Below are 27,327 nucleotides of genomic sequence, written 5' to 3'. Positions count from 1 at the left end.
CAAAATCGTAAGGTTTTCAAAATCGTAAGGTTTTCAAAATCGTAAGGTTTTCAAAATCGTAAGATTTTCAAAATCAACTTATAAGTTTTGTAGATTTTTAACTCTATGCGTTTTTGTTCTTTTAAAGAAAACTGTGATGTAGGCTTGGATTGTTTCTGCAGCAGTTAACACTATCGCTTCGGAGTTTCTGATAGAGAGTTTTTACTTCCATTTTGACTCCATCAGTTGTTCCAGAATTTTTTGCAATAGTTTACCTATTTTGCATTGCCAAAATGCAGAATAAATGTAAAATATTACAATTTAAGAAAACACTATTTGAAAATGATAACAACAACCCTGAAACAATGGTGAGTTCTTCTTTTAACGTTAAGCGTAAACCTTATCCTATCTAAAAGTTTCAAAAAAACTAAAATATAAAAAGTAAAAGTGTCGTCTCCAGTATTGCCCATGTAGTTACTAATATTTTGAATTTCTTAATAAGCAATATTTTGTTTATGTTTATTTTATAGACTCTATTGAAGAAGAAGCTGATGATAAGACAATTGATATCACAGAGTCCACAATAATCAGGGACATACCCCAGTTTTTGAATGAAAATGAACTTGCAACTATGCAACTAGGACAACATAATCTTATGGAGGTTGGGGCAAGTCAGTATAGTACAAGTTGCAATTAAAGCTTTTCTTCCTTTCATGGCACTTAAGAAAATAAAAGGTGGTCAGAACAAAAAATCTCGTAAAATTGTTTCAGATGAAAAGAAAGTGGCTGGGAATGCTCAAATTGCTATGTGGAAAGAGATGACGAGATGCTTATTTGAGAGATGCAGAGTATAATGAAAGACTTAATTTGAACAAGTGTAACATGGATTGAATTTTCCATGTGTAATTTTCTGAACAAATATTGGGTCTACATTTTTATATATTTGTAATATAACGCTTCATTTGATATTAAAAAGATTGTTACATTGAATTTGGAAATATCGTACTTGTATTTATTCAAACCAAAGTATATGGAAGAAACGCGCGATCTATTGTTGATACTGGATGTTCAATAATAAGTATATTTCAAAGACTGGTTTCGAACGACCGACTCGAGCGATCAAGTGATGTAAAGTTTACAACATTCGGAAGCGAAGTTCAAAGTTGTGTTGGAACGGCAATGGTTTTCCTTGAGGTTGGTAATAACTGCACGTGGGATCAGGTTCTAGTGGCAATTTTTCGACCTTTTGGAGCAGATGTAATGCTTGGAATGAGTTCAATACAATTGCTAGGAGGGCGTACCATTTTTCCGTTAGGTAAAGCAAGTTTTGGAGGGAATGTATGTGTGTGTGCGGTAGTAAAAAACGAAGAAAAAACAAGTCTCGAGATCTAGAAACAGGACCACGAAGTAGTGTTCGATCGAGTGGACTGGACAGTTAAGGGGATATGGAGAAATGGAGATAATCCGAATTTATCTGTAAATACTGTAGCTCATTACACGGTTCCGGAAGACGTTAAGCAAGAGATGAGAGCGAATTACAGGAGTGGATAAAGCAAGGATGGTTAATTGAATATGATGAACATACGATGGGACCGCCAAAGGGTCAGTTACCACTAATGGCAGTGGTTCAACGCAACAAAAACAAAGTTCATCCGGTACTAGTCTGGAGAGAAACCAATTGGTCCATCAAGGCGTTCACAAGAGATTCGGACGTCTGTGCTGAGATGCTGAGGCAGTGGAGACAATCGCTAATAACCAAATAATTATCGATTTGCGCAAAGCATATCTCCAGCCGAAAGCTGAAGAGACACTGCAGCCCTATTAAACGGTGATATTTAAGAACACACGGTATTGTTTGATGCGACTTGACTTTAGACTTAATGTGGCACCGATGATCATGAAATCCATAGCGCCATCGTTTAACAAGATAACAAAGTGAAAAAAGGGACATTGACATAAATGATATTTTCGTTAATGAGAATGTAGTTAACAAAGAATATGTTAGAAAACATTTTTTTAAAATAAAAGCAAGGATGGTTAAAAGTTCGATGGTTGTAGGGGAAGAGTGCTCAGATTGGCCATGAAGAAGGTCGGCGGAAACCTAAAGTAGTTGAGAGGCAATCGACAGGAGGAAATTCCGCGGAAATCATTGAAGAGTTTTTTCTATTTGTGGACAGTTCGCGAGTCACTTGCCGGGTAGTTGTTGGTTACGTTTTTTTTTTGAGCATTTTCAAGCGGAAGGTAGTTTCTTTGACAAGTGAGTGAGATGATGAGGTCAATGATATGAGGGTGAGGTGTGTGCTGGAGGAAGTGTTAAAGACGGTGGCAGAAAATGACCCTGCTCGTTGAGAATGGGAAGTACGTAGTGGTGAGGCTAAAGTATAGGTTGAAGCTAGCTTGTTGGCATTAGGAGCTCTTGTCTAAACTGGAGGAGTCACTATTGAAGACTCAACATGGCTGCGTAAAGACGGATCTAAAGTTCACATAAATATGGCAGAGCTGGACGCCGTATTACACGGTTTTAAGATGGCTTTAGAATGGAAGCTCAACAAACTCCAGTGGTTAACAGACTCCATAACGGTTTTTCACAGGATTTTTATGCTGTGACCGGATAGTCTGGACTGAGATCAAAAGCGTCAGCTGAACTACTTATACAGCGAAGAGTGAACTTGTTCCGGGAGTTGGTTGACGATTATTACAGTAGGTCGAGGTAAATATGATATCTTTTAAGGACAACTTGGCCGACTAGTTAATTTGAATATCTTGTCGGTGGATGAGAATGCTAAAACTTAACGACCTTACAAGTTGTACCTGAATTCGAGTCGAATGAGTAAATTGCATAACTACACCGAAATGGTCAAAGGATTGGACGGAGTTGTCAATGAACGTACCCGAAAATTCAAGAGCTGGCAAGAATGTGTGGCTAAAGCCACCAGAGGCACTGTGAGTGACAAAATAGGGTTAAGACACCATTTCTCGGAATGTATTGGAGCAAGTAGTCAAAATGGACTGGATACCGCGCCACCTAAAATACATTAGACCGAGAAGAGGAGCGCAGCAAACTTGAATAAATAATGTGACAGATGTGGAAATAGAAGTTGGAAATAATGGTATATTGAATGGCGAAAACTTGGAAAACACGCCGGTAAGCGAGGACGTGAATCATCTGGAGGCTGACGATGAGGTGCGGGAAACCGATGTGCCCTGCGTAGGAGCAATCGAGAACGACGGATACCCCTAATACACTCTGAACAAAATTGCTCTTGATTGTGATTCCTAAGGATCAAGGAGGAGTGTAATTGAATTACGTGGAAGAAATTACATAAAGCGGATATTGAAGTAGTTTTCCTTGAAATATTGTAAAGATAATTCGAGCCGTTTTTTTTATGAGCGTATTTGAAGTAATTTGTAAAGCAAAAATTGAAGGCGAAAGTTTTGTCGAGAGAGTTTTTAATCAGTAAAGAAAATTTAAAATTGCCACGTTGTGTTCACTGCGAGAAGACTGCAGGAGCATATGATTTTTTTTTTTTTTAATTTCAACCCATTTCTCATACAACCTTGAATAGCTCTAAAATGGTTTAGGCTAATGTAATGCTGTCAGCTAATTAGCTCTTAAATAAGCCATTTTTCTGGTTCAAAATTTGTTTTTGAATGTTTAATACTGAATTTTAAGATTTTTAGTTTGTTTAGAATGATTCTGAGAAGAAAAGCTTTAACGATTCAACAAAAAATTCCTTTAATATTTGTCATGTAAACTGTCTTAATAACATGTTTTTGCTGTAACTAAAACTCACTTCTAAAAGAAAAGTACGTATTGGTTTTAATCAACAAAAGTTATCGAAGAAAGAAGCTTTTTTTTGTAATATAAAAATTGTAAACTACTAAAGATTGAGTTTTTAGATTCTCTTTATTGAAAATATTTTATTGTTTTAAGCGCTTAAAAATAATTTTCATCTTATCCTCTCCCATCCCCCTCCATCCCTTGAAATGGCAAAAAAGCATAAATTGTTATTTACTTAAGAGCCATTGTCTGAGAAATGTAGGCAAAGTCTGGAAGTGATGTCTTCAAATTGTACTCATTTTTAGATATTTTGTAAAATACAATGAAAATGGGCCACTGGTAAATTTTTTTTCAAAAATTTTTATTAATTACGGAGATATTGGGTCCCAAATTTTGGCCCGTTTTGAGAAAATTTTGCGCATGGAGTGCAATTGCTACTTTGAGGAGTAGTTTTTTTTTTTTTTTTCAGTTTTACATTTAATTAGTCGTAATATAATAAAGTCTGTGATATATGCTCTCATAATACAACAAAATCCATGACATGTGTTCTCGTAATACATCAAAATCCGAGATATATTATTTCGTGATGCAATTAAATCCGTGATATATAGACTAATTTAAATAAAAACTTGGTATCTGATAGAAGATCTAATGATCTTGTCGCCAGAACCATAAAAAGTTATAATAGAATATAACTAAAGCCATTAATAGATATAGACAAATAAAAATGACAAAATACAAAAAACAAAAGAGCGTGTTTATACAAATTTCTTAATTTTAAAAGTATTTCAACATATTGTCATTAAAGAGAATGAATTTTTTAAATTTATTTTTAAAGAGTTTTAGCAACATGAATATGACAGAAACATTTCTTTTTAATTTTTTTACTAATCTGGGTAGGTTTCTACAGTAAAAGTAAAAATTCAACATGATTACATTTTCAGTTGTCTAGAAATCGTGGTCCGAAACCACAACATTTGAAATTTTACCCTAACTTTGAGCTCTAATATCTCTTAAGGCCAATACTTGCACGTAGTTGTTTTAGGTGTTTTTGAAAGACACTAAGACATACATTGATTTTTTGAAACAAAAACCATGTGCATGCAAGGACCTGGGAAGGAGTAACCTGCCAAAAATCGCTTTTTGCGTTCAACGCGCTTTGATAGATTACCCATAACAACTGTGGCCTTAGGTCCACCATGAACAGTATAAGTTATTTATTTTCCTTAAATATGCATCTTCCAATATATGAAAAAAAATCCATGTGCTCTGGTGATAAAAAACCTACAGAAGTCCTAGAAGTAGCCTTATTTTGCCAATTTTTTAACTAAAAAAATACCCTAGCAACGGTATAGATATACTTAGCAACGGCTACTTTACAGCCATATCAATTAGTGCTGCTATTAAAAATTTTAATATAATACTTTTTTAAAAAGAAACTGTACAAGAGAACTTGAAAAAAACACATATAGCACATAAAATAAAAACAAATAAAAGCTATATATAAATAAATACAATGTTCTATCTAATTTAATATATTATATCAGGTGGAACATTGTATATATATATATATATATATATATATATATATATATATATATATATATATATATATATATATATATATATATATATTGTGTTTATTTTATATATTAAACAGAACATTTTATTTATTTCATTTGTAGATAGAACGAGATAATACTGCGGGGACGAAATGACTGCCGACTTAGTGTGACATTTTTGTTAATGACTACTTGGTACATACCATGGTTTACTTGAGTTACATAGCATAATTTTTTTTCAGCAGTTTACAGTAGAAGAATTAAAATTTGTTAGTAAAAACTGCATTATTTTAATATTAGTCAATAAATAATTATCAATAAACAAAATATGTCAGAGAGCAAGAATAAAGTCAGTCCTTATGAGAAATGCATATATTTTAATAAAGAGAAGACTTCTTGTGGTCCCTTTAAGCGTTGGAACAAAGATGGAATCTTTCAAGTTAATGAATTAACTGCTGACATAACTAATCATTTACAACCTTTAAAGGTATGAATAATATTAGAGCATTATTTGCTTTTTTATTAAAAGAAACAGGATTTCTAACTCCATAGGCGGAAAATCTAACGTTACTGTTTTATAGCTACTACCGATAAACCAGTGAATGAAAAAACCTTGATTGATAGCCGGCTACAAGCTTATCTTTTACGCTATTACTCATTATGTGCGTACCATTGTTATTCTTTTGGTATTGGCTGGAAGCAGACAAACAGTTGTCAACACCCAATACATGAATTTCAAATCGGTAAAAAAGCACCAAAAATTAGATCCGTCCCTTTGAACACCCTTGCTGCTTATAGTAAAAAGAATTTATCACTTCCTGTTGGAGCCGTATTTTGCTTCAGCCACCTAAAAAGTATTTCTACAGGTAACAATATTGACATCTTAGAACCAGCTCCAACACCAATAAAGTCTTGCTTTCCTGCTGATGACATATATGTTCCAGATATAACAATCATTTCAGATGAAACTATCGAAGAATCAAAAAAAGCAGCTAGCTCTTTGTGTGAAACATTTAGAGCAAGTCCACTGTCCTTTCAGATAAAGCAAAAGTGAATAGAAGACTTAACCCCAGGAACCAAACAGAAAGTTAAGAAGAAATTTGAAAAATTTAAAATGCAGCTTGAGAAAATATTTGCTGAAGCAATTGCACCAGATCAATCAGAGGCACTAATTTCTCAAGTGTTACACAATGAGGATGAAAATGGTTCAACACAATTGGTTCCAGAAGACCTTGTTGTACCAGTTAAGATGTTTCAAGAAAGCGATTCTGTAGGACAAATTTTTTTGCTTTCAGTTATTAACCATAAAAAGTACACTAAAGAAGCATTAATGAAAATCTTTAATTGCAAAAAACATCAAATTGAAAAAGCACGCAAGTTGCAAAAACAAAACAGAGAATTTTCCATACCAAAAAAGGAAAAGGTAAACATATGCTGAATGCCACAGGAAAAAATAGAACATTTTTTAGAATTTATGTTTTGTCGAGGTTTGCTGCAAGATGTAGCTTATGGTGTAAATAAAATAAAGTTTGACAATGGAGAGGAAAAAAAAGTGGCTAATTCCATTTTAATGATGAAGTTTAGCCATACAATCACATTTTATAAAGAAGTTTGCCAAGAAAGTAATTATCTCCCTATGTCCGATACTTCTTTATGGAGAATTCTTCGTAGAATAAAACCTTCTCAAAGGAAAGCTTTGGCTGGTCTTGATGATGTCACGGCAGCTGGTATGGATGGGTTTCAAACTTTGATTGCTATTTCTGAAAAGTGGAAGTATAAAAATATTACTAAGTTCCTTGAAAAGGGTAAAAGGTATTTGAAGAGTAATTATCCTATCAAGTGTAGTGAAAGTTCCACTTTGCATAGTCACTCTACTTCTTTTGCTCTTTCAGATATAGATCCAGACTTGAATCAACCCTTTATAGCTGCTGAAAATGAACAATGTTTTGACTGTGCAAACCTCATTTCAGCAATCAACCAGGTTCGTGAGTTAGTTATAGAAAGTAAAGATGAAGATCTTCTATATGATTTAAATGTGGCTACTGAAGATGTTGAAGCCTATATGAAGCATCAAATACGTGATGCACAACAAAAAATGGCCAAAATAATGGCTTTTGAGCAACTTGATGAGGAAACTGGTTTTTGGCTGAAAGATTTTTGTCAGAAAATTTTGCCAGCTAAATTCCGTGAAAGCCAAAAGGATTATTTCGGGAAGAAAGGAATGACTCTACATGTTGATGTCTTCTTCTTCCATGAAAATGGTCAAATGAAAAAAAAAGTCTATTTCACTACTGTCTATAGCTGTCAGCAAAGCCTTGTTGATGTACTCTGTTTCGCTGATGTTGTTTTAACCAAAGTTCGAAATGATTTTCCTTGTTTAAAAAACCTTTATGCTAAGTCAGATAATGCATCATCTTATCATGGCAACTTCTACTTAGAAGCTCTTTACAAAGTTTGCAAAGCAAAAAATTTCTTTCTTAAAAGGTATGATTACAATGAGCCGTCACGTGGAAAAGATCAATGTGACAGAGAGTCAGCAGGAGCGAAATGTGTCATAAGGAGTTTTATTGATGCTGGAAACAATATGTTGACTGCAGAAAATATTTATGAGGCTCTTCATTATGGCAATGGAATTCAAAATGCTGATGTCGCTGTAATTACAATAGACTCCAAAGCTTCTACTTTATCAGGAACAAATCTGATTCCCAACATTAACAGTTATCATTCTTTTCAGTTTTTCTCTGATCACATGATAATGTGGAGATACTTCTGAATTGGAAAAGGTAAAAAATGGAACTATACTAATGTGACATTCCATTCTTCAGTTCAAATTGTTAAGCCCTATAGTTCAACTTGCAAAAGTTATACTGCGCCATCAGTTTCCAAAAAAAAACGTGTTGATAGAAGTGTTAACACTCTTAAGTTTTGTACACAAATTGGTTGTGCTGAATCATTTTATGATACTGAATTATTAGCAGAGCATATACTTTCAGAAAACCACACTTCTCAATCTGTGGCAAAATCTATGGTAGACAGAGCAAGACTTTCCTATGTCAACAAAATGAACCTAAATTCGAACCTTAATTCTTCTGATCACCTTCTATTATCCCATTCTATCATTAAACAAGGGATTGAAAACTTCACAAACATCACTGGATGGGCATTACCAAAAAGAAAAGTATTTAGATATTCTTCAAAGCAAAAAACATTGCTAATGCAGATGTTTATGGCTGGAGAAGAATGTGGGAAGAAAATGAATCCAGAGCAAGTTCACTAACAGCTGAGGACAATGTTAAAGCCAAGTGAATATGTGACAACTCAACAAATTCGATCATTATTCTGTAGGCAAGTAAATTAACTTGTATATTTACAAATACCCAAAGTATGTATGCTAAAAAATGTGACTTTTTTTCTTTTCTTGGGACTTGAGATAAATATTTAGCAATTTCCTTTATCCTTCAAATGTAATTTTTTAGATGGAGTAAGCAAAAAAGAACAGGAAGGTTGGCAACCACTTTTTGTGAAGAGATTAACTTAACTGATGATGTGATTGATGAAACTGTTGATATGAAAGACGCACTTGAAAACAATGATATTCAGTTGATTGCAAAGGAGTTAGCAGCTGATTTTCAAATTGGTGATTGGATTGTTGTTCCATACTTTATGCAATGGTATCCTGCAATAATTAAAAATGTAAGAAGTTTTAACACTATAATATTGTATTTTTGTGTATTGAGATCTATTACAAAATTATTGGTTTATTAACCATATTAATTAATTTCAAGGAATATTTAGGAAGCAGCAATGATTAAACGTTACTTTACCTCAACCATTAGGTCAATGATGATGATATATATGTTTCTTGTATGGAATATTCTGTTACACCTGGAAAGAACTGCTTCAAGTGGCCAACCAAAGAAAATATTCTCCAATGTTCGTCTCTTGACGTTGTTTGTAAGATTGATGCACCAACACCAACTAATCAAAGAGGAGATTATTCACTCTCAACAGACGATATTGACAACGTGGAGATCAGATCGGCCATTAATAAATTTATTATATTTTTTTGGTGATTCTTAGAAAACTGTATTTCCCATCAGTTTTAAACGGAAAAAACGTTGATCTTGAAGTTTAATGGTTCTTTCTTTCATTGATAAAGTTAAAAAAAAAATTTTTTTTCAAGTTCTCTTGTACAGTTTCTTTATAAAAAAGTATTATATTAAAATTTTTAATAGCAGCACTAATTGATATGGCTGTAAAGTAGCCGTTGCTAAGTATATCTATACCGTTGCTAGGGTATTTTTTTAGTTAAAAAATTGGCAAAATAAGGCTACTTCTAGGACTTCTGTAGGTTTTTTATCACCAGAGCACATGGATTTTTTTTCATATATTGGAAGATGCATATTTAAGGAAAATAAATAACTTATACTGTTCATGGTGGACCTAAGGCCACAGTTATTATGGGTAATCTATCAAAGCGCGTTGAACGCAAAAAGCGATTTTTGGCAGGTTACTCCTTCCCAGGTCCTTGCATGCACATGGTTTTTGTTTCAAAAAATCAATGTATGTCTTAGTGTCTTTCAAAAACACCTAAAACAACTACGTGCAAGTATTGGCCTTAAGAGATATTAGAGCTCAAAGTTAGGGTAAAATTTCAAATGTTGTGGTTTCGGACCACGATTTCTAGACAATATTCTATCAGATACCAAGTTTTTATTTAAATTAGTCTATATATCACGGATTTAATTGCATCACGAAATAATATATCTCGGATTTTGATGTATTACGAGAACACATGTCATGGATTTTGTTGTATTATGAGAGCATATATCACAGACTTTATTATATTACGACTAATTAAATGTAAAACTGAAAAAAAAAAAAAAAACTACTCCTCAAAGTAGCAATTGCACTCCATGCGCAAAATTTTCTCAAAACGGGCCAAAATTTGGGACCCAATATCTCCGTAATTAATAAAAATTTTTGAAAAAAAATTTACCAGTGGCCCATTTTCATTGTATTTTACAAAATATCTAAAAATGAGTACAATTTGAAGACATCACTTCCAGACTTTGCCTACATTTCTCAGACAATGGCTCTTAAACTTCTCATGTTAACTTATAGAGTTTGCGTAAATTTAAAAAAAAAAAAAAATCAAAAAATTGATAATAAAAAACTTTTAACTTCGAAGTATTCAATTAAATTAAAAAACATTTCAGTATTTTACAATTGTTACATAATTATGCTATAATTAAGCGCTTTTCTGTTAAATCCCCAAAGTTGCGCTTTTTACTTTTTTAGCTCACGTACATAAAATACAACTCAACCAATTTCACGTTCTCTTCTCTTTATTATTTATTTGTTATTAACAAAAAAACTAAAAACTCAAAACTAAAAATTATAAGCTGACGATAAATTGAAATTACTTATAAAAAATACTTCTATTGTAACATGGCGTCAGATCGGAAGTTTTCACGAACTCACCGAGATAAATATACTTAAGGAGAAAAAATACTTTAGGCAAAGTTTGCAAAAATTACAAAAAAGGGTACGAGTTATCGGTTTTGAAAACTCCCAAAGAGTGAGCTATAGTAAAAAAAGTTGAAAACACTTTAAAACATTGCCACGTGGAGGTTACGTTGCAAGAGCTGTGTTTTATTCAGACCTTAAAGACGTTAAACATGATAATCACACATTAACAAAAGACCTAAAACTTGGGAAAAGATTTCTAAGCTAAGTTGAGGCAGATGAAGATGCTGTAACTGCCCCTCCAATAGTGATCGACCGAAACAGAGATTTTGCCGGAACCAGAACCAAACCGGTAATAGATTCTAAATATTTCTAACAGTAACCGGAACCGAAAATTAATCCAAACCGGAACAGGAACAGAAACCGGAACCGAAAATAAGTAATATATTTTTAAAAGTTAGTTTTTATCTAAACAAAAGTTAATGTAGTAAAAATAATTAAAATTTTACATTTTTTTAAAGTTTTTCCTAAACCCAAGGCACAGAAAAGCAATCGGACAATCCTAAATATCATTCAACACTTAAATGATTTTTTGGATTGCCAAAATGCACATTAATCATTTTCCCCTGTTCGAGATTGCAATAATTTTTAGAATGTGCGAAAAAGATGGAATTTTTTTTCATTGTCGTCAGACTTTGAGCTGCAGGAGCAAATTCATCTTTAGGAGGTTCAAAATTGTCCATTTGGATCATGACAATATGTTTAAGAAAATGAGCTGGTAAGAATCAGAATGGTGTAAGTTCAGCTCAAATAATAGCGATAAAAACATTACAAGATATGAATATTAATTTAAAATTAATTTAAACAAGAAAATTAATTAGTTTTCAAACAAAGTCAAGTTTTATTTACATTAATGCTCAAGCTTAACTACTAATTTAGAAAAATTTTTAATTATTTTTATTAAAATGATAATATCGGTATTATGCTAAATAAAGCTTTATAATATATATTTCCGATAGCGTTTTGAACCGGAAATCCGGCCGGAACCGAAATCTTAAATATACCCGGAACCGAAACCGGAATTTCGGTTCCGATCGTAATTTTGGCCGGAAACCGGATCCGAACTGAATTCCGGTCGATCACTACCCTCCAAGCAAATCAAAGAACTGTCAAGCAGGAGGAGGACAAAAATTAACCATCCCAGATGTCAGACAAGTTTTATTTGAGTGGTTTGTAGACATTCTTGGAACCCTTAAAGCACGTTTTGCCAGGAAAATGTTTACCACGCAATGCAGAAGATGAGAAAATTACTTTCTCCAACCGTTGGATGAATAACTGGATGAGTGAGTATGGTGTCAGTCTGCGCCATTCTAAAAAACGCTTTCAAATAATGCAGACAGACCGCGAAGAAAGAATATTTGAATACCTGAAAAACATTTGAACTGTACGAAAATACTTTAAAATTGAAAATTTTGGAGTCAATCCACCTGTGCTGAATGGTGACCAAATGCCTCTCCACCAGAATGAAAGTTTTACCCAAAGACTTTGAACTTCACTGGTTTGGAGAAATACTTCAAAGAAAATTATTCTCTTTCAAGAGAACGAATTACTGTTTACACTCAAATTTTCAGTGACCCTAAAGTCTTACTTAAACCAGAATTTGTGTTTAAAAGCAAAGGTGTTCAGGTGAAGCTTATTCCTCCTCAAGATGTAAAGTTTTAATGGGCACCTAAAGGTTCATATCTCCTAGAACATATGCTGAGTACAGTAGCTAAACCACCAAACAGGCACAATATTTTTACACATCAAAATTACGGGATTTATGTTCTAGATGACTGTAGTGTTCATATAATGCAAGAAATCAAAGCTGCCTTACTGAAGAAAGGCTACATTTTTGTTGGAATAAGTGGTGTCACAAGGGATATTCAAATTAACAATATAGATTTCCATAGCCCTTTAAAAGCTAAATACCGAGATTTGGAGCAAAACCTTCTGATGGAGCAATTAAGGTCTGACCCCAAGAAAATTCCACTGCCATCCAGGCATCAGATGATGTAAATGCTGCTAGAAAGTTGTAATTCGCTGGAGATTGATTTAACTAGTCGATTCAAGGCCCTTTGGGTATCCAATGCTCTGGACGCAAGCGAGGATTATCCTGTTTCAGAAAGAGTGTTTGCCTAAGTGAGAGAAATACTTCAAGCATTTTGAAGAAACCTGATGCTAATCCCAAGCCCAAGAAAATTGAAAGATCCCAGGGACTAATTGCACCTCCTAAAGGAGTGAAACGAAAGCAAGGATACAAAACTAGTGAAACGGAGCCGGTAGATGAGAGAGATGTATTATTTGATTGTGAAAGTGATAAATTAATTATAAATGAACAAAATGAAGAACATCAGTCAGTCGAGAAAAACAATGCAAATTTGGAAGCAGGTGCAATTGAGAATTAAGATGAAAAACAACAGCCTTGATTTAGAAGGTGGTGACAATCAACATATGGAAAACGAAGTGGTGCACCACGATGAAAATGATTTATTGAGGAATGCTTTTGAGGATCTGTTTCAATAAATGGATCATGTTTATGTATTTTTTAAATGTTGATAATAAAACCTGTTTTAAAAGTCGTTCATTTTCTTTTGGGAAATCATTTTTTTACGTGGGGGATTCATTCCTCTGTCCGTCCTATCCGTCCCTCCGCGAGAGTATGATAGAGAATTTTATGCTGATTCAGAAAAATATTAAAACATACTTGAAAATCAACGAAAAGTGACTACAAAATGGTTTGCAATAGTTCCTTTTTTAATTTCGATTTTGCAATGCTGTAATTTAGCACGAAAGAATTTTATCGTTTGCGCCAGATAAATATAGGTTTAACTTGCGCAAATTGTACAAGATAAAAGTACTTTAACGACATTTTAATGTAAAAACCATATTGTTTTTGTATTGCTTTTTCTGGCTAAAACATCATTAACTTGTTATTCTCAAAATGGCAAAATGAGGGTTTTTTGTGAGGTTTTTTAAAACTTTGACTTCGAATTAGAGCACTTTCCGTTAATTTTCAGGCTTATATTTTTCTGAATCAGCATAAAATTCTCTATCATAATCAATCATTAAAAAAAAAAGGGGTTGGGGGGTGGGGGTGGGGTGGGGGGACTGCAGGAGTGCTTAATTTTGTAACAATAAGTTAACCATGGTATTTTAGCAAAGACTACAAATCTCCAAATATTACCCAAATGTCTTCAAGTCTTTGATACCGAATATGTCTTGAATAAATATATAATATAAACACCAATTGCTACTTTTATATTTAGGAAATATAAGTAAACAAGCTTTGAACTGCTTTTTAAAAATAAGATATTTAGTGCAGCCAATTTTTTCGAACAAGAATCAGTCTCTAAATTTCCCCCTCAAAAATATAAGATATACGACCGTTAATATAGGCCATGCATTAACCGATCGCCAAAAACGAAAAAAATGTTGTAAAGAGCGTTTATTATTCAGCGGAACAATCGAAAATGATTATCTTTAGCGATGAGTCTAATTTCGAAATTATTAACAGAAAAAATAAGAGATTTGTTTGTTGCAAAAATACGGAAAAATGTTTGAAGTAACACATAGACAGCCACATTCACAAAGGCGATGGCTCTGTCGGTACATGGGTATGCATATCAGGTTCAGGCATTGGCAGTCATAAAATATACGAAGGAAGATTGAACCAGTATGGGTATCGTGACATTTTGGAAAATTCACTTATCCATAGCTGTGATTTATTCCAGGCTGATCAAAACTGGTTAATTGAACAAGACAATCCTCCGTACCATACACAGCATTCAATCACCGATTATTTTGTTGAAAGTAATACTCATGACTTGGCCAGCACGATTATCTGACTTAAACCTAATCGAAAGTTTATGGAGCAGAATGGATTATCAACTAAAATAAAAGCAAATAACTTGTCACGAAATACTAAAAAAAGAACTAACAAAGTTGTGGTTTGAAATACCAATTAAGATGATTGAAAATATGATTGAATCAATGCCAAGGCGATTACAACCATGTATCAATAACAACGAGGTCATATCCCATATTTAAATATTTCCATAAAAAAAATTTAGTGCGTTTAAACTTTATTGCACTTTCCTCTCATTAATTTTGAGACTACCTGTATTCAAAATTTCATTTTAGAAAAGATATTGTTTTTTCTTTCAAAGTTGTGTTTTTTCTTAATAATTGGCCAAAAAAAAATACGTGGACTCTGCATCGGAATTTCTCTTTGTACCAATCAAATTTATATATGTAAATTTTATATATATACACATAAAAATGCATACAAATTAGTATATATACTTACATGACTATATATATATATATATACACACATATATATATATATTCATATATATATATATATATATATATATATATATATATATATATATATATATATATATATATATATATATATATATATATATATATATATATATATATATATTAGGGTGGCCCTTATTTTTGAAGTTTTAAAATATCATTGTCTGACCCCTCAAATGAGTTCCAATATATAAAAAAATAATTCAGGCCAAATATGAGCAGGATTGAACAATATTTAGAGGTGGCTCAACTAAGCTTTAGTTTTGTGAGAATACCAAAATCGGCGAAAAAAAATTTCAGGTTCTTTTCAATAAATGATTTTGAATATTAAATGAATAAATATATTTCAATCAATAATTTGAACTAGATATCATGTTTCAATAATGTACTAATCTAAAAAATAATTAAATATAAAATTATAATAAATATAAAGGTAATAACGCATAAAAAAATGTTCTTCAATATATCTAAATAAATAATTTATAATTTTCCTCAGTAATTTTATTAATTCATAATTTTCTTCAGTCATTTTTTTCAGTAAACAAAACTAAACATGTAATATAATTTAATATTAGCACCTATTGGGCATCTTATATAATATTTAAATAAATCTTGTGCTAGTTCTTTGTAGCCATCTTGTATTATAAATTTCTTCTTCTACTGTTGTTTGTTAATTAATCAAAATAAAATTTCTATTTAATAGTTATCAATAATCACAGATATTAGCAATCAGCAAAGGTTAGTATGTCAATTTAATTATAAAATATATTATGTTATATATATAATTATATGAGGGAGTCTGTATGACTGTAGATTTCGTTTTGTATTATTGCATGGCATGTCAATGGCATGTGTAATTTTGTAATTTGTTTATGCCAAAAATTGCATAGTTTAATATTATGTTATAATATTATGATGATTAGTATAAATCTGTTTGGCATTTTCAGATGGCATTGCGTTCACAAATTTATCTTGTTAGCCCTGCTGAAAGAATTGAAGGTAGTAAATTGCCATCAGGGAAGCAGGTTCTTGGTCACTTTCTACATCTCCACAATGTTTTGAAAGAGGATATTCGAAAGGCTGCAACCCACGCTATTGAGAAAGTTGAAGATTTCTGGTTTCGAGCTAAAATTCCAACCAGGCATCATCAAGATTCCATCAAAAAGCTTGAGCAATTATTCTTCGAGTGGAAAAGTCTAAAGAAAAACAAGAGCCGCAAGACCGAGACTCAACAAACAAATGAAACCGTATTTTCAGCCGCAATAGAAGAACTGTTCGACATTGCACATGCTGACGCCATGGAGCTAATTGAGAATCAAGAAGATAAGGTCTTTCTGGAATCTCAAAGAAAAAAGGGACGACCTGGCTGCATGGGCGGAATCGATAAGGTTCTGCTTCAACAACAAAAAAAGCAGAATGAGAGAAAGCAGATATTGCAAAAGAGAGTACATCGATCTCAACTTGATAAAAACACCTTGCTAGATAAAGCTGTGTTGGAGAGCAGCAGCGCTGATTCAGAAGAAAGTCAGTCTAAACCTGAAGATGAGGATCCAGTTCTAAGCACAAGTACTGTTACTCCTTCTTCTTCATCACGAAAGCGAGGACGCCAAAGTGTTGTTTCACCACAGCTGGCATCTATGCTTGATAGATGCTATGATGGTCATCGTTGAGGCTTCGAGGGCTCTTGGACAAGACGCTGAATCACTCGCTTTGAATAGATCAACCATCCAACGACTCCGTCGGAAACACCGACAGCAAATTGCCTCCGGAATCATTCAACATTTCAAGCCAAATACTGCTCTTACAGTACACTGGGATGGCAAGCTGATGCAAGATCTGACTGGAACAGAGAAGGTGGATAGGTTGCCCATTCTTGTCACAACAATGGGGAAGACAAAGCTTTTGGATATTCCAAAGATTCCTGCAGGTAATACATAATGGTATAATATATAATGGTATAATATATATGCCTACTTTTATTTTAGTTAAATGTTTTTATAAATTTCGAAATCATTTATTATTATGAAATGTGAATGTGAAATCATGTCAGACAAACTTTAATAAAGACTACTATAAATTACTTTTTAGGCACTGGACAAGACGAGGCCAAAGCAGTCTATGATGCTATCCGAAAATGGGAGCTGGAAAACTTTGTCCATGGTATGTGTTTCGATACAACCTCTTCCAACACCGGTCGGCTGTCTGGCGCTTGCGTTCTTCTCGAACAGCTACTAGGGCGGCCTCTACTGCACTTTGGTTGTCGACATCACATCATGGAACTGGTATTGGCTGCTGCTTTTTGTGTCTGTATGGGACCCAGAAATACAGCTCCGGAAATACTCGTTTTCAAACGATTTCAAGCACAGTGGTCATCCTTTGACCAGGAAAGTTATGAAGATGCCTTTTCGGATGATGTTGCCTCAGCTGAACTCTCCGAAGTCAAACATGTAATCATTGTTTTCTGTGAACAGCAGCTGCAAGATCATCAGCCACGAGATGACTATCGCGAGCTGCTCAAACTGATGCTCATCTTTTTAGGAAGAAAGCCTACAGATTGGAAGAATTTTCGAGCGCCTGGGTCAATGCATCAAGCTCGATGGATGGCGAAAGCCATTTACAGTATAAAGGTTTGGCTGTTTCGATCACAGTTTAAGCTGACCTTGCGAGAGTCTCGTGGCCTCCTACGTGTGAACATATTTCTTGCAAAGGTTTATATCACGTTCTGGTTTTTGGCGCCTCTGGCTTACAAAGCCGCTAGGAATGATCTACAACTTATTCAACAACTCCAGGTTTACCCTGATCAAGATATTGGTGCCGCAACATCACGCAAGCTTGCGGGCCATCTTTGGTACCTGTCAGAAGATTTGATCCTTTTCAGCCTCTTCGATCCAGAAGTGGATTTCACTACGAAACGCGAAATTGTTAAAAGATCATTAGAACAGGAAGGAGAAGAAGTACCTTTGAAGCGTGTCGTGGTGGACTTGGCGACAGTACAACAAAAGACGCTTCCTGATTTTGTCTCAAAAAGAAGCAGAAACCTGTTTTCTATTCTGGGCATGCCAGATGGATTCCTGGCCGAAGATCCTGAATCATGGAACAGGAGAGATGACTTCAAGGTTGCAGAGGCAATCGTGAAATCCTAGGCAGTAACAAACAACCATGCAGAACGAGGAGTTGCCTTGATCCAAGATGCAACAAAGTCTGGCCGATTTAAAAGCGAAGAACAGCTGCAATATGCTCTGCAGGTTATCGAACAGAACCGGGCAAACTTTCCGAATGTGAAAAAATCCACCTTACTTCACAATTAACTAGTTCAACTAAGTGAAGATGTGTAACTTTGTGTATTCTATTGTTTCTGTGTTTGTCTCTGTAATTAAGAACTGTTTTTAGTAGTTAGAATTAATTTTCTGTATGAAACTGATGGCAAAATGTGCTGAATTCTGTCACAGACATCAAAAATTCGTATATGAGAAAACTTTGACGGCGTTGAGCCACCTCTAAATATTAATATTTTTTTATGAAACTTTACACATAATTTTTTTGTATGAAATGGAACCATTTAAAATGGTCAGACTTAACATTGCTCTTATTTAATTTTTTATCATCATATAAGGGCCACCCTAATATATATATATGTATATATATTCTTTTGTATATATATAAATATAATTACATATATTCATATGTATATACAGTACGTTTATTAAATACCGAAAAGAATAAATAAACAATATCTTAAACATTTCATTAAAACATATATACAACAAAATTTCATAATTATAACCACTCTTGGAGGTTTTATTTTACATGTTCAATAATACCTCCATCAACTTGTACAACCAATTCACATCGATGAAAAACGTCGGTCACAGAAACCAATAATTCATCCTGTGATACATCAGATATAACCTCTAAAATTCTTCTCTTAATTCATTCATGTTTTGGACACCACCTCTTCGATAAACTCTTGATTTAATCACACTCCAGAAATAAAAATCTAAGAGATTAAGATCTGGTAATCTGGCAGACCAATTGAAATCAAATCTACGACCAATGACACATTCATGGAAGTGCTCCTCCAGCACTTCTAATGAGGAGGTGCACCATCGTGCTGAAAAACTGTTGAGGATAATTTACGTTTTTCACGCAATTGTGGGAGAACGGGAGTCTCTAGCATGTCTGGATAATTTTCTCATGTTACAGTATCCTCAAAGAAAAATGATTGCGAAAATGAGGCTATAAAACCCACCCAAACACAAATTTTTTATCTGCATGGAGCATCTTTGGTAATGTTTTAGAAAGTTTTCTATCAACCCAAATGACACAATTGTGTCTGTGAACATAACCGCCCATGTAAAAATATGTCTCATCACTCCAAAGGATGTTCGGTAAGAGATACTGATTTTCAACTTTTTTTTTTGAAAAAATTGACAGGTGCAATCTTGTCAGCTGCTGTTATGGCCTGTGTTAAACGCAACTTGTAAGGATAGTGATGCAAATGATGTCGCAGCAAAGTGTAAACACTTGATTTGCATATTCTAGTTTCTCTTGAAATATCAGATGTTGTTGCAGCACAAAAAGGATGATTGCATTGAAGTTCTTTCAGAGCATTGAACACAGTGCCACTTCGTTCATCGATGGACGTCCCGATTTCGGAGCATCGTTAACAGACTCAGTGGTTGCAAATTTGTCAACTAATCTAGTGATTGAGGATACTGAGAATGGATTCTTATTTAAACCATGATTTGTTTTAAATTGCCTAAGAGCTGCAGTTGCACATTATTTTATTTTCATAAGACAATTGCATTATCTAAATGCGCGTTGCTAAATCCATGTTAGTTTTAAATACGCAGAGAAAAAAAATATTTTTTCGAAAAAAATAAGTAAACCTCCATATATACGCCATATATTTAAAATGTGTCAAAATTCTGTTGGTCAGAAATATAGTTCTATGATTTTTTGCGTTACTTAATAAGCGCACTGTATATATCTACATATGCATGAGTATTAATGTTGATATTATATATATACATATATATATATATATATATATATATATATATATATATATATATATATATATATATATATATATATATATATATATATATATATATATATACATATACATACATATATATGCGTTTATGCGCTTGTACGCGTTTTGTAAATGAAAGTGCTTTGATTTTTTAAGGTGTTTACCAGTGAACTGTGAAGCAGAAATATTCAGTGTGCAAGCCATGATATTTACTTTAAGCATAACACGGAATCTTTTTATTATCAGTTTAATCGTATTTCTGATCCTGCTTGTACTTATAAGTTTTGACCAAACGCTGCGCATTAGTACCCCCACTTTTAGGCATAAAGAAGAACCATGCCCAATGCCTGGAACTGATATTGACAAGACATGGTTTAACATTTCATTTCGTCCATCTAATGAAGACAGCTATATTTTTCTGAAGTCAATAAATGGCTGTAACCAAGTAAAGAAAGTAGGAGGTGACTTTTGGTGGGTAAAAGTAGTTGGCTCGGCATCTTTTGTTATCCCATTAATAGATGAAGATGGGGAGTATTACAGATTTTTCCGAATACCATTAGAAGGAACTTATAGTGTCACCATTACCTTAGACTTCAGTATTCATGAAGGGGAAAAAGATCCTCCTAAAGACTTCTTTAAAAAAGGTAAATTAACATGTGTTTAAATTGCAGATACGTCATAAGTTAACTTGTTTAATTAGAAGTTCATTAAATAAGTTTGCAATCTAAATTCTTTGGTGTATTTGATTTGGTAAGATAACTAAATGAAGCTGAGCACTTCATTTGAATTAACTGCAATTTTCTTTTAAACATTATATAAATAAAACAAATAAAAGACTAAATGTTGCTTAAAGAAATCTTTTATGGAAAGAACAGTAGCTGCGCTCATCCTGCATTACAGTTCCTAGAAAAATTAAAAACAAAAACTAAAGAGAAGCGAAACTACTTTTTAGTTAACTTGTTGTATTTTTATATCAAAAGTCATAATAATTATCATCTTAATCTTATTGTAAGTATATTAAGTTATGTTACTCGGTGAAAATTTTAGTGGTTTGCCACAGTCTAAACCAGGGGTGGGGAACCTTTCTGAGCTTGGGGGCCGCATAACCCTTAAAAAAAATTGTTTGGGGGCCGCACTAATAAATATGCAAATTTGGTGTATAGTACTCGTACTAATTTTATATTTCCTAAAGCATCTTGTATCGCAATATTTCTTAACGCATGTATCACAAAAGTTATCAATGGCTTTTCTGATTCTGTTTCTTTTGAACCAAATGTTTTCATAATGTCTCTTTGAAGTAGCATTCTTCAAAGTAGCAATTGTGAGGTCACACAACAAGCAAAGCACTTTATCCTTGGTTGGAATCATGAAGTAATCTTCCTCCCATTTTTCATTAAAAGACCGATTTTCCTCTTGCACTGTTCTTGCTTTTTTAGAGAGAACTGACATTTTGACACTAGTTGAAAAATTAGACATAAATAGAAAACCATGATATGCATTATAACACAAAAACTTACAGTCAATTGATTTCTACTCCCACAAAAAAAAATCCGTACGTTGTTTTTATTTATTCATTTTCTTTCGTTTTGTTGTTATTTCTGTCAATCAATTACTACTGTACCAGCTTTGCCAAGTTAAACAATTTTTTCCCCTAATTAACATTAGCATTCATACACTTTACTATAACTAAAATTTAAAAATAAAGTAATTTTTTAAATTTCACTTTATTCTCTAAAATATTTTTTAAAAAATTTAAGTTCTTATTTTAACGTTTCGGGGCCGCACAAAGAGTGTCTGGGGGCCGCATACAGCCCCGGGGCCGCAGGTTCCCCACCCCTGGTCTAAACAGTTTCTTAAGTATAACAAGGACATAAATGACTTTCATAAAGCTTAAACTTTGACTCCATAAAAAATGATGCATTTTTTGTTTCATGTTTAATGTAAACCACTTTTTTGTTAGATTTTAAAGTTTCCTTCCATATGCAGTACTTTCCCTTTTTTTAAAAAAAAGTAGCCAATCAGAAATATGAGATAAGCATTTCGATAAGATTTGGCGCTAAGCTCAAATTATTACACTGATCATGTTCATGGGTATTAAATCCTTGGCATTGTCATCGGGTTCCAGGAAACTGACCTTGACTAACATCTTCAGTAAAATTTATCTGAAACCAGATTTATTTTTTACTTAGTCGATTTGATTGCAAATTCAATTACTAAGACAATTCAAGTTGCATTATCAACACTGAAAAAACAATTAGCGGCTTTTGTTAAATCTAATTTCTTGCATTTATAAAAACTGATTTTCTCTGTTAAAACTTATTTGTTATATTTCTTAAAACAAATTTACAATATTTGTTAAAGCTAATTTCAAAATTTTACCAAAACTAACTTTCAATGTTCGTTAAAAGTATATAGCTGTTTTAACAAAACCACTCTTTTCAAAAGATGAAAAAGATTTACTTTCACCCCATGAAAGATGAAAAAGATTTACTTTCACCCCATAAAACTTTTGGGTCATCTCATAGGGATATTTCCCTATGAGATGACCCAAAAGTTTTATGGGGTGAAAGTAAACCCATTCTGCGCTCAAAATAGACGTCAAAGTTGATGCTTTTTCGCTTAGTATTTTTGTTGTTAACAGGTTGTAAGTTAGGAATGCATTTAAATTTTTGGTTAAAATCGGATTTTTTAAGGCTTCCTCATACATATAGGAAGAATTTCTGAAGATGTATTCGCTAGATGAATTGGCCGACAATTGTAGTTCGATGGAGTGCGGAATTTGCTTTAAGATGTTTGGGGGATTGTTGGATTCAACATGAATATAGCTTAAAACCTTGTCGGGTTTACTGTAAGGCCAGAAAGAGTAGTCATCGAGGTTTAAAGTAACGTCAAGATAATTGACACTTTTCATATTACATTGGATGGAAATAAGTAGGTCATTGTCTTTGAAGATTTGAACAAAGTATTTTCTGATTCTTTTCATCTGTGGACTTCCGGTGTTTTTAAATACAGCTAAACCGTCGTCTCAATATAATCCAAAATCAGTCTTTTTATAATGTTGCGATAGTTAGAAAATTAGGAAAATACCAACAAGTTCACAAATTTCTGCTCCATCAAAAGCACCATGGTAACATCAAACAAACCGCTTTTCTTTTTTACCTAAACTTGTTCATCATTGAAGAGCAAGGTCTATAATATATATATATATATATATATATATATATATATATATATATATATATATATATATATATATATATATATATATATATATATATATATATTATAGATATTTAGTCCTCATATATATATATATATATATATATATATATATATATATATATATATATATATATATATACAGTATCGGACAAAACATGGTGGACAAACTCAAATTTAGAACAAAAGTTGATCAAAAGCTAAAAAGAACTAGTAAAACAATTGTATATATTAATTTTTAAATAGTTTATTATGTTCTTAACAAAATTTAAAACGTTTGAATCATACTAAGAATCACAAAAAAAATTTATAACACATTTTTCTCAACAAACCACATTTTTCCTTGGACAAAACAAGGTGGACAAATCAAAACGAAGCTTTTTTTTATAAGATTTCATTGTCTTTATTCAATTTCCGCATTCTTTTGTTTTCACTTTTATCATAACATTACTCTAAAATAATAAAATAGATTTTGGGACGTCTGGCCAATTATTTTTTCAATTAAACTAAAAATAGATTTAACTCGTGATATATGGGGTAAATTGCAACTTAAAATGGCTTACGACAAATTAGGAAGTGTTTTACGTGAAAATATTATTAAAGATTTTAAAAGCGGAAAACGTCAAGCTGAAATTTGTAGAAAATATAATATAGCTAAATCGACTGTAAGCAAAACTGTCAAATCATATGGATCTCGTGACTGCTATAAAACAAACCATCGGGGCGGACGTCCAAGAAAAACATCACAAAGACTAGATGGAATAATTGTTAAAGAGCTTAAAAAAGATTCATCTTTGTCATCCACAAAATTAACCGAAAAACTTGAACTACAAATCTCTAATCGCACTGTGCGACGAAGAGCTAACGAAGCAAAATTGTTTTCTCGAATGCCTGCCAAGAAACCGCTAACTTCCTTTAAAAAAAGAAAGCTAAGACTTGCGTTTGCCAAAGCACACCAAAATTGGACTGCAGACCAGTGGAAAAACATTTTTAGTGATGAATCAAAATATAACCATTTTGGAAGCGACGGCAAGAAGCGAGTCTGGAGACCAAAGAACACCAGATTCAATACTAAATATACCAAGAAGAGTGTTAAGCATGGAACGTCTGCTATGGTTTGGGGATGTTTATCAGCACTAGGAACTGGTCCTATTCACAAAATTGATGGAATTATGGACCGCTTTGTTTACAAAGATATAATGGAAGATGTTATGTTACCACATGCTGAATGGGAGATGCCCCTAAAATGGATTTTTCAACAGGACAATGATCCCAAACATATGTCAAAAATTGTAAAACAATGGTTCAAGGACAAGAATATCACCATAATGGAGTGGCCTGCACAAAGCTCTGACTTGAATCCCATCGAAAATTTGTGGGAAATAATTGACAATAAGATTGAGCGTGCAAATGTGAAGACCAGTGAGGAATTATTTGAACAAATCGAGAAGGCCTGGCGAGAGATTGATATGAGAATTGTTGACTCATTAATTGTGTCTATGCCCCGAAGAATGAAAAAAGTAATTAAAAGTAAAGGAGGTCCTACCAAATATTAAGTTAACTTTTGAAGTTTTTTGAAAAATGATAAGTTAATTTTTGAATTTTTTTGAATTTTCAGTCGATTTTTTGAATGTCCACCTTGTTTTGTCCAAAGAAAAATGTAGTTTGTTAGGGAAAATGTGTTTTAAAACTTTTTTAGTGATTTTTAGTATGATTTAAAAGTTTTAAGTTTTGTTAACAATATAATAAACTACATAAAAAATAATATGTTCAATTGTTTTACTAGTTTTTTTTAGTTTTTGATCAACTTTTGTTCTAAATTTGAGTTTGTCCACCATGTTTTGTCCGATACTGTATATATATATATATATATATATATATAGATATATATATATATATATATATATATATATATATATATATATATATATATATATATATATATATATATATATATATATATATGAGGACTAAAGCTGCACTAAAACTCACGGCTTTTTTGAAATAAAAAGTGTTTTCAGTTCATTCTTTAGTTATTAATTGCAACTTATGCATGTATATTAAATTTCAGAAATCAGAAATATGAATGAGATCCGATTGATTTTTGAATTGGCAGGTAACCAAACAATGACAGAATTGATGCACAAAAACTGCTGCAATCTAATAAATTGGTATAAAGAACCCATTTCACTCATGCTTTGGCTTGAATGGAAGAAAAGACGAAAAATAAACGAAAAGAAAAAAAATGCAAAAAGAACCGTTTTGGAGACCACATCACAGTAGAGCTTTAAAATGAACTTAATGTTGATTAATTTAAATTTTAAAAATAAATTTTTTTTACAATCGGAAGTTAAAAGAATTTATACTTTATTTTACTTCAGAGTGGATTTCTGATTTCTAACAAAAAAAGTGACTCAAAAATGACACTTCGATTTATTTGCCACGTCAAGTATGGTTGGTAGGTACTTTTTGAGGTTTGTTAGAATAAGTTTTATGCCTTAAGAAAAACCAAACTTTTGATATTTGAAAAAAAAGTTTGATGGAGTTAACTGAAAGCACTATAGTGCTTTTCTAGAAAACAAAATAATAGAAGAATTGAAACAAAATAATAGAAGAATTGAAACAAAATAATAGAAGAATTGAAACAAAATAATAGAAGAATTGAAACAAAATAATAGAAGAATTGAAACAAAATAATAGAAGAATTGAAACAAAATAATAGAAGAATTGAAACAAAATAATAGAAGAATTGAAACAAAATAATAGAAGGCATGTGAGCCATCGTTCATAATGTTTTATGGTAAATACATGTTTAAAATACTTATTTACAATTGCATAAGCTAAACAATTCTTGTTTCGCATATTTTATAAATGTATTTAGTTTGCTTTCGTATTTCATATCACAATGTCTAAAAATCTTTTTTTATATCACAAAGTCTAAAAAAAATTTATTATTTCTCAATAGTTTTCAATACTTATTATGAGAAAAGCACATGTAATATACGTGTATGAGTAAATTAAGCCCTAGAGTATTTAACTTTAATCCTTTAAACACTCCTGGGAAGTTTTTCGAGATCTATATGGTGTCTTTAATCCATAGATGGTACTTTATAAAAAAACTTTATAAGGAGACATGATGATAAATTTACTTAAAGGTTCTCTCCAGTTCAACTTTTTTAAGAAAAAAGTTTGCTTATCTTATCGAAGCTTTTTGTGTTTTCTTGGCACGGAATCTTTAAAGTTTTCAATCCTTCGAACTTTAAAAATTTTGTACCAAGATGGACAATGTCTTGGCGTTTGTATTAAACGATATTTTAAAAAATTTCAAAATAGCTCCTTTTCTCCATTTCTCATTTCAATAAAAAAAAAATTTGTTTTCATCAGTTAGAGGTAATTTGAATATTGATATTAACATTCTTTATTCATTTTTTAAAAAAATCTTTTATTAAAACAAAATTTTGTTTTATCTAAATCTTCATCTTGCAAAATAATAAAGATAATATTTGTAATAAAATACAAGATTTTTTGCAAAGGTTGTAAAATTGAGGAAGGGGTGTCAGATCAGCTGTAACCGTTTGCACAGCAATACTAAAAAAACGGTATTAATTTCAGGGTTCAAAATTAACATTTTAAAATGTATATAAAAAACTATACATTTCTAATGTTTGGTTTTTAATTGACATATGGTTGAATCGGATAAAAGTTTGCTAAAAATGTGTAAAAATTAGATATATTTTAAACTTAAGTAAAACTCTAGTTGTAAAAGCATTATCTAAGACTGAAACGTTTTATTGCAGCAAAACTACTTTATGCTGGTTTCATAATAAAATCCAGGAATTTATACCATAGGAAAGAGGTATTTTTGAAATGAGAGGAATATAGTAGGTATACGAAATGTAAGCAAAAAAGAT

The 27,327-nt window shown here is 32.3% G+C and overlaps 2 pseudogenes across 1 annotated transcript; both read left to right on the top strand.

Moving 5' to 3' along the window:
- The first annotated feature begins 5,960 nt into the window (after positions 1-5,960).
- LOC149890232 (uncharacterized) lies at positions 5,961-9,451 on the top strand (annotated as a pseudogene). The gene is made up of 3 exons (XR_016451500.1): positions 5,961-8,667; positions 8,799-9,015; positions 9,159-9,451. The product of XR_016451500.1 is annotated as an uncharacterized LOC149890232 (transcript).
- A 5,894-nt stretch (positions 9,452-15,345) lies between these two features.
- Positions 15,346-18,775, top strand: LOC149890231 (uncharacterized; annotated as a pseudogene).
- The last annotated feature ends 8,552 nt before the right edge of the window (positions 18,776-27,327 follow it).

This window comes from Hydra viridissima, unplaced genomic scaffold (assembly GCF_058129835.1).
Source record: "Hydra viridissima isolate aposymbiotic clone 2 unplaced genomic scaffold, HvirCarnegie_v1 scaffold_4, whole genome shotgun sequence".
NCBI classification, from domain to species: domain Eukaryota; kingdom Metazoa; phylum Cnidaria; class Hydrozoa; order Anthoathecata; family Hydridae; genus Hydra; species Hydra viridissima.
This window is presented reverse-complemented; position numbering and strand designations above follow the sequence as displayed.